General features: G+C 40.4%; 1 long non-coding RNA gene across 2 annotated transcripts; it reads left to right on the top strand.

Annotated features, from left to right (window-relative positions):
- The first annotated feature begins 3,778 nt into the window (after positions 1 to 3,778).
- LOC147822546 (uncharacterized) lies at positions 3,779 to 7,574 on the top strand. Of its 2 annotated transcripts, none has more exons than XR_015445546.1 (3): positions 3,779 to 4,233; positions 6,173 to 6,422; positions 7,391 to 7,574. It is a non-coding gene; the product is annotated as an uncharacterized LOC147822546 (long non-coding RNA). The 2 variants fall into 2 exon arrangements; XR_015445545.1 differs by having other exon boundaries at positions 3,784 to 4,227.
- The last annotated feature ends 856 nt before the right edge of the window (positions 7,575 to 8,430 follow it).

Raw genomic sequence — 8,430 nt, 5'->3', positions numbered from 1 at the left:
TTCCAATAGTGCCTAACCAGACAACAAGTCAACATATAGCCCTCTGAGGAATATTAACAATGCATTACATTGTTACTGCAGCATTTTGTCCCTGGCCTCAAAAGATTCAAGTCCATCTCACAATGAAAAATATATTAATTCTATATACAGAGTCCCAAGATCTTAATTGTTTCAGTATTGCTCAAAAGTGCAAGTACAAAGTCTCCTCTGAGATTCAAGGCTAACTTAAATATGAAACTCTGTAAAAATGAAAATCAGGTCTCATTATTCAATGATGCAATGGTGGTACAGGCATATGATAAACATTCCAAAATCAAGGAATAGAGGAATAGAAAGGAATTGGACCAAAGAACAAAACCCAGGAGAGCAAACATTAAATTCTAAAGCTTTATGTATGACATCTGGGACAGGTGGTGGCATGATATTACTCCAAAGGGCTTGGGCTGCCCTACCCTACTGCAGTGCTGGTTGCAGCTCACAGGGCTCCTCCCTAGGGCTGGCTTTGCTCACTGCCAGTGGCTTTCCTAGGTGACATTCCATGTTCCTTGCATCTCTACCTTATTGGTCCTCCAGTATAGCTTTGGCTTCACTTTCACAGCTACATGCATCACCCTGTTAGGGACTACTTGCAGGGTTCCTGACCTTGTGACACAATGTCTGGCTTCTCAGGCTTTCCTTTGAAAGCTTAGTGGAGGCTTCCATGATCCCATATCTTTTGCATTATGCATGCCTCCAAAACTAGTACTGCATGGATGATACCAAGGTCTTCCAACAGTGTGAGATGTATCTGAGAGTACTTGAACCACAGCTGCATTGGCCTCTTAGTGCCATATTGTTTGAACACCGGCAAGCAAATATCTAGTAGGCACTTTGGGACATAAGGGGCAATTCAGGGCTCTGTCTCAAAAGATTATGCTCTGGAAAGTCTTTGAAAACAATTTTGTATTTTTATTTACACTTCAGAGCTTATGTTGATGGCTATGGTCTTGCAGATTACTAAGATACTCTGAAGGTGTCTTTCCTATTGTCCTGGTACAAAAGTCCCTCTGTGGCCATTCCTTTCTTTACATAAGGTCCTTTTCCGGTCAAACTCAGTTTTTCAAATCTTTCTGTACTCCTTATTTTTATTCCTGATTCTTACTGTGAATGTGGCTAAAATGACCCAGTAATACCCATAGCACTGCCTGAATTCTTTGCAGCATTGAAATCTCCTTTACCAAGAAAACTAATCCATCAGCTTTAAGCTTTGCCTCTCACAAAATCTCAGGGCATGGACATTATGTAGACAAATTCTTTACCACAGTGTGACAATGATGGCCCTTAATCCAATTCCCAAAAATCCTCATTTCCATCTGAAACCTCAGCATCACCTTTCATGTTTACTTTTCTATCAGTATTCTGGACTTCTGAAGCCCCACAAGAATCTCACATTAAGCAACATTTACAGCTTTCTAGGCTCTTTGTTTGATGAGTCCCCCAAACTTCTCTAAATTCTTCCCATAAACCAGTTCCAAAGGATCTTTCATATCATCACATATGTATACAGTAATTGCAAAGACTACAATCCTTGTATCAGTTTTCTGTGATTATAAAAAAACCTAGAGACAATCAACTTATAAAGTAAAGAGATTTATTTTGGCTCAAGTTCAGAGGGTTTTGTCCATGATTGGTTGACCCTCTCGCTTTGGGCCTTTGGCAGCACATTATGGTGGAAGCTCATGATGCAGCAAAATTGCTCTACTCATGTTAAGAAAGTGAGAGATTGGGGTCCCAAAATCCCCTTCAAGGGAATGTCTCCAAGAACCTGAAAACCTCCCACCAGACTTACCTCTTAAAGTTTCCACTACCTCCCGATAGTGCCAAGCTGGGGACCAAGTTTTTATCACATGAGTCTTTGGGGACAATTATAGCATTCACCAACTTCTGCTTTGTGTTTAAATTCATTCTATCAGCCAGGTGGAATGGCTCAATTAATGAATCAGTTCAGGAACAAAATCTACAGTTGTGACACTTTCCTCCAATATCTAGTATGTGCACTGGCCTAAAAACCAGTATTTGACTATGTATTCCCCAAATCTAGAGTACACAAATCTGGAATAAAGAAGTAAAAGTCAAATTGGCGGGTACAGAAAGGATTCTGAATCCATTGTTTGACATTGTATTGCTGAATTCTTTTTAAGTCTTGGTGCTCCCTCTTCCCCTCCACCTCACATCTGGGCAAGCTGCCAAGGAATCTCAGGTAATTTATTTTGAGCACCAATGGGAGGTTCAAACCCTATTTTGTTCCATCAGAACAGTCATCATGGCTCTACTCCCTCATTAGAACAAAAAGCCAAAGCCACTTTTCTTTCTCCATTCTGTCAAGCCATTTTTCACACCCTGAATTTCAGAACCAACCCTTCTCTTCTCTGAAGGCATAATTACGTAATGAAGTCATATTTTCTTAGTATGTCAACAGTATGGAAATCTGAAACAAATTTTAGCTGGGATAGGGGCCTATCCTTCATTTGGAGAGTGTCTCCAACAGCTTCTTTCACCACCATTCTATGTAGCACACTTGTAAAATGAGTACTTCACAGCCCTGAACTTTTCTACTGAGCTAGATTAAATATTTTGAGCCCCAAGAACAACTTTTCAGTAAGTGACACAGGTAGTGTTCTACTAAATGTGAAGTTACTACTACTACTTGACCACTCCAGTTCCTCGAAGGAGTGGCTCAGTAGGCAAAGAAAGGAGTTTACTTACCAATAAGACAAACAGACCCTGATTACCATGCAAGACTAAGGGTTGTTGGAATATAATGTAGACAGGATGAAATATGATTTACACTGTCGGTATTTTTTTGGGGTTTTATGCACAGTAATAATGGTAGAGTAAGTATAAAATTGATTTTATTTCTTCATAATTTTAAGAATTATTTACACCCAAAATCTTTGGTAAGCAGAAGTGAATACAACAAAGAATCTTGGATTGCTGACTCAAAAATCATTCTAGGAGCATCGTCTTTTACTATCTGTGATATTTAGGCCTGGACCGTTAAAAGTAGTACCTTTCCCTCCTTTACTCTTCTTAGGCTGGAAGTGAATTATAGAGCATTCATTAAACACCTTCCAGGAACTGTTTTTAACATCTCAATTCTCCATTCTGATAGAATTTATTTTAACATGTATGTTTTCTAAGTGGGTTTAATTATGCTACAGTGTCCAAATTCTCCCTCTGTCTCAGTTTCTTTCTACACATTGCTGATATTTAATTTATATGCTTTTTACAATAAATGACTGTGAGCAGACTGATAGAAATTGTCCTCACTTTGACACTGTGAAACAAATCACATTTCTCATTTGCTAGGGCGCCAGACTATTGGAAGACTATACATCAGTTTTGCCAGCAATGTCAACATAAAAACAACAGGGCTCATGTAAGCTTTTAGGCTAGCCCAGGGACCAAACTCCTTAAGGGAAACTGAGGATCTTGCTCATTCATTGTACACAGGGCCTACCTATTAAAGTTCACTACCCAGCAAATGAGCTCAAAGAGCTTCAGGAAAGCGGGAGGGGGGCTTAATCCTTTATTGACCCTTCCAGGCTCTTCTCTCATCACCAGCATATCCAAACCTTTCTGCCTTGTCGATCAATAGCACATCTGAATATTTGTCACCTCATCCACCATCTGCACATCCAAACCTTTCCTGCCTTTCTCCATACCAGGGGCTAAAGGCACAGTCGTAATGGATTTGTCCTTACTGTGGCCAGATTTCTACTTGTGCTCTCTCAGTCTGTTGTTCCCTAGGCAACCGTTGGCCTCAATGCCCTCAACGCTCCCAGCAGGCCGCGTGGCAACCAGCAGCGCCGCCATCTTCGCCAGCGTCGGAAACAAACGCTTGATCTCTACTCCTGTTCTGGTCCTCCTTGCACGTTGCTTCAGCCGTGTCTGCTACCGGTGAGGACGACCCGGCCCCAGGAGGACAGAGCCAAGCTGATGAAGAAACAAGCCTGGGCCCGAAACCCCTCCATGATGTCGAGGTGCCTGCGGAATTGTTGGTTTTGACGGCGGGAGCGGTGGGACTTCTAGCCTTTCAGATGGTTCTCCGAAACTTTGAGGAAAAGGAGAGTGAGCAATTGGTGGCCCAACCCGCCTTCGACAAGGACCGGGGGCCGGTAGAGGAGAAAGATGAAGAGGAAAAAGAACGCGAGGAAGAAGACAGTGAGGAGCGGGGAGAAGCGGCAGGTACCAGTGAGTGATTCCTGGGTTTTGTGGTCCCCCTCCTGTGATCTAGCCTGGTCCCTTGTATCCAGTATCTGCTAAAATGACCCTGTCCTCAAATGGCGGTGGTAGTAAGGCACCACCCCAGGGTTACCTGAAGACCTGGGAGAGGAACCTCCCTGTGCACGGGGAGCAGGAAGAGCCGGGAGTGGGAGCCGAGGGCTGGGGGGATGAATACCCAGCAGAGGAGCCCTGTGGTGGGAGGCAGAGGGACCGTATGGCTAGGGCAGCATCCCAGAAGGCAGAGGAAATGGCAGTGGAAGCCAAAGTCCAAGGGGATGAGATTCCAGCTGATGGCTCATGTCCAGAGAGACTGGGCATCTAACAGAGGGGTCAAGGCTGGGAGTGGCAGCAAAGTCCTTGCGCCCTTGCCTCCTTAGTAGCTGCAGCTGACTCCCTTGCAAGGCCAAGTCCAGAGTTTGTCTGGCTTTAAGCAGCAAGTCAGTGTTGTCAAAAATCTTTTTTTAAAAATTAATCTTATTGGTACATTTTCGGTATACAATATAATGACATTTATCATTGGAAATTTATACCTTTACATAGTCTATCTTGGTTTATATTTTCCCCCTTCCCCTGCCCTCCCTTCAACCCCTCCACCTCTCCCTATCTACAAAGAGTTTGTTTCCATTTTTTCATTTTCTCATATTAATTCCATTCCCTTCTTTCCTTTCCCCTACCACTGCCTCTTCCCCTTCCCCTTTGTCCCTTTTCTTCCATTTCACATTATCTATTATACCTTTTGGTCCTTATTTACACTTTCAGTTTCTCACACCAGCGAAATTATTCCGTATTTACACATGTGTGTCCTATTTATTTCACTTAAGAGTATCCCCTCAGTGTGGATCCATTTAGCTACAAATGTCTCTAATTTCTCATTCTTTATGCCTGAGTAGTACTCTTTTTTATAAAAAAACACATTTTCTTTATCCAGTTTCCACTTGGTGGGCATTTGGGCTGTTTTCAAGATTTAGCTATTACAAACTGTGCTGCTATGAACATGGGCGCACATATATCACTGTGGTATGATTCTTGTAATTCTTTGGGGAAGATATCTAGCATGGGAAAAGTGGGGTCAAATGGGACTTCCAGTCCTAGCTCTTTGAGGTATCTCCATACTGATTTCCACAGTGCTTGCACCAGTCTACACTCCCACCAGCAGTGGAGCAGGGTTCCTCTTTCCCCACAGCCCCGCCACCAATTGTTATTGGTTGATTTCATAATAGCAGCCATTCTTTCTGGGGTGAGGTGGAATCTCAGCGTTGTTTTCATTTGCATCTCTCAAATGTGTTGTCAAAAATCTTATGGCCCAGTGTGCCCCAAAGATGCCCAGATCTCTAGAGAAGTTACAGTCATGAAAAAAAGAATGTTGCTTTCTACCGCTTTGTGTTTGATGAGGGATGGAAGATACTCAGTGTACAACAGACAGAAGTTGAATTACTGTTTAGCAGATGTTCAGAAAGGTGCTTGGGAGGAAATGGAAGGAGAAACTCAGGGTGAAAGGTAAATAGTTTCGTTCCTCACTTTTGGTTGACAGCTGTAAAAAATGTAAAAATTATTGGTAGGATGAACCAGGAAAATGATGTACCGGTTGAAAAGTGTAAAACTTACATTTTCAGGGCTTGAGGAACCAATGAACTTCATCATAAATTTGTCTTTAAGTCAAACAAATTCTTTTTCAAGAAAATTCTGACAAAAAAACCTAGCATATATGATCAGACTCAGATAATTCTGATCCCTTTTGTCCCATGACTCAGAAAAAATAAGCAACACAGGGAATGAGAAAGAGGGGGAAATGTCACTATAACTGTTGAGCAGAAGAAATGTGAGAGCCATGGAAGTATTGTATCAACCAATAGGAATGGGACCCAATATTCTTTGTTATTTTTTCTTACATGATTCTACTTTACAGGTTTTTCAGAGTATAAGGTACTGGATGCTGAAACTGTGTGTAAGTTGTAATATTTTTCACATGATGTCATGGCCCCGAAGTCTCTGTCATTCCTTGCTGAGGAAGCATTGCTACATTACTATGAATCTTTGGATGAAGAAGATCAACAAGGTGAAGGGAAAGAAGAAGAGAAAGAGGACAAAAATGAAGAACTGGAAGAAGGACACCAAAAGTACCTGTAGTGACAGGTCAACATCTCTTAGGAATTCAGGTATTGGTTTATATCCTTTAGTATTAACTAACCATTCCTCACATACTGCTGGTACTGATAGCTTTATGTTTTCAAATTTCAGTGAATAAAATATTACTAAAATTTACTTTTAAAAAGTTTAATGTTAACAATGTGCTTGTGTATTAGATAAAGAGAAGGCAACCAACATATTCTGACATGTACTTCATTCTAAAGTACCTTTATCTAAAGACCTTTATTGTAGCTATAAAAATTACTACAAACAGGAAATTTAACAGCCTTTACAATGCAGACCAGTAGAGAAAGATCACCAGAAGCAGCAGCTAAAGCAGGTGGGCCATGTACTAAGTGGGTCTTCATCACATGATCACAGAAATATAGTCTCTTATTAAAACAATGCCTTTCAGAAGGTTGACTGTTGACAGAGTAGGAAAGCAGTGAGGAGTTCAAGTTAGACACTTCGTGACCAATCCAGAAATACTGGTTCATTTTAGATTTCATAGAGCATTCAAACAAAAAGAAACAATCAGATTATTGTTTATTACTGAATTAGAAGTTCATCTATACACCTCTACTTGTTTCTTTCTGAATTTTTTAAGATCTGTGGACATCTGATAACCTCATTCTCATTTTGCATATATGAAAACGGAAGACCCAGGAGTTTAAGGAAATATACATAGTTTATGTAAATGAAATAAACACAAGCAGAAAGATTTATTTAAATCACAGAGTAGCTTCTCAAAGAAAAACAACCAGGCATTTATAGTGCTCACCAAAAAAGCAGTAAGATTGTTTTGATCGCATTATTGAAGCCATTAAGTTACTGAGCACTCTGATAGCAAAGAGTCTGTGTTATAAGAAGAAAAGGTTTTTTTGTTTGTTTGACCTTACTGAGATGCAGGTGTACATAGGATTAGGTCAGATTTTAAAAGTCATTAGTGTGTGTTAATGGTGTATAAACATTAATTGTCTCTTATTTCATCCTACAGTTGGAAAGCATAGAAAGAAATGGACGGAGAAAGGAAAAAATGAATTTGTTCTTCATGAATTGTGTAGTTTTCAGTAGCCCAGAATTCTGGGTTTGTTTCAAAGTTCATCACATAGAAATGACTTCAACTGACATCTTACTTTACAATTGTCTTCTTAAAGATATATTTGAGTGCATATGTTCATATAAAAATAAAATCTAGTTTGAAATGTATAACCTGCAGAATTTTGTATGTGAATAACGCTGACACAAAGCTATCTTTGTATCTTTAACTTCTGTTTTGGCCCAAAGCACATTTCCTTCCTGTGTTTGGCCAACATGTTTTAAATTATTTTACTGTAGTCCAAAATAATTTAAAATATAAAGTTATAAACAGTTTGTGTAATGAAAGAGATAGAGTCTAGAAGTTACTACATTTTATTTAAAGTCTATGAATGACCTAGTTTGTCAGCAGACCAAATGATACTAATGCACTACTGTGGATCAGTAGCACTAACAGAAGCCAAAAACTTGTTTGGAATAATTTCTCAGTCTCCATGTCAGATGTACTGAATCAGATTCTTAAGGCAGACAAGCATTCAGGGTTTTACAAGTTCTCTGTGTGGTTCTGTACACAAAAACTTAGAAAACCACTTCTTGAACATAATGGAGGGAGACACAGAACTTCACGTAAAGCCGTAGCAGTCTTACTTCACTGACTTGTTATGTGCTAGGTTTTGGGCCCTGAATGTTCTCCAATGGTCCATGTATTGAAGGCCTCATCCCTAACCCAAGAGTGTATTGGGAGGTAGTGAAATCTTTAGGAAGTAAGGCCTTGTGAAAGGATATTAGGTCATTGAAAATGTTCCCTTGAAGGGGATATCAGGACCCTGGCACCTTCCTGTTTCTCTTTGCTTCCCAGCTGCCATGATGTAACCGGCTTTCTTGATCACATGCCCATGCCATGACGTACTGTCTCAACATTGTTGTTGTCCCAGAGCAAAGGGCAAACTAACCAAGGACTGAAATCTCTGATACTATGAGCGCAAAATGATATCCTGA

The sequence above is a fragment of the Heterocephalus glaber genome, unplaced genomic scaffold, assembly GCF_053883595.1.
Source record: "Heterocephalus glaber isolate CG9 unplaced genomic scaffold, H.glaber_assembly_v1.0 deba00001613, whole genome shotgun sequence".
Lineage (NCBI taxonomy): Eukaryota > Metazoa > Chordata > Mammalia > Rodentia > Bathyergidae > Heterocephalus > Heterocephalus glaber.
This window is presented reverse-complemented; position numbering and strand designations above follow the sequence as displayed.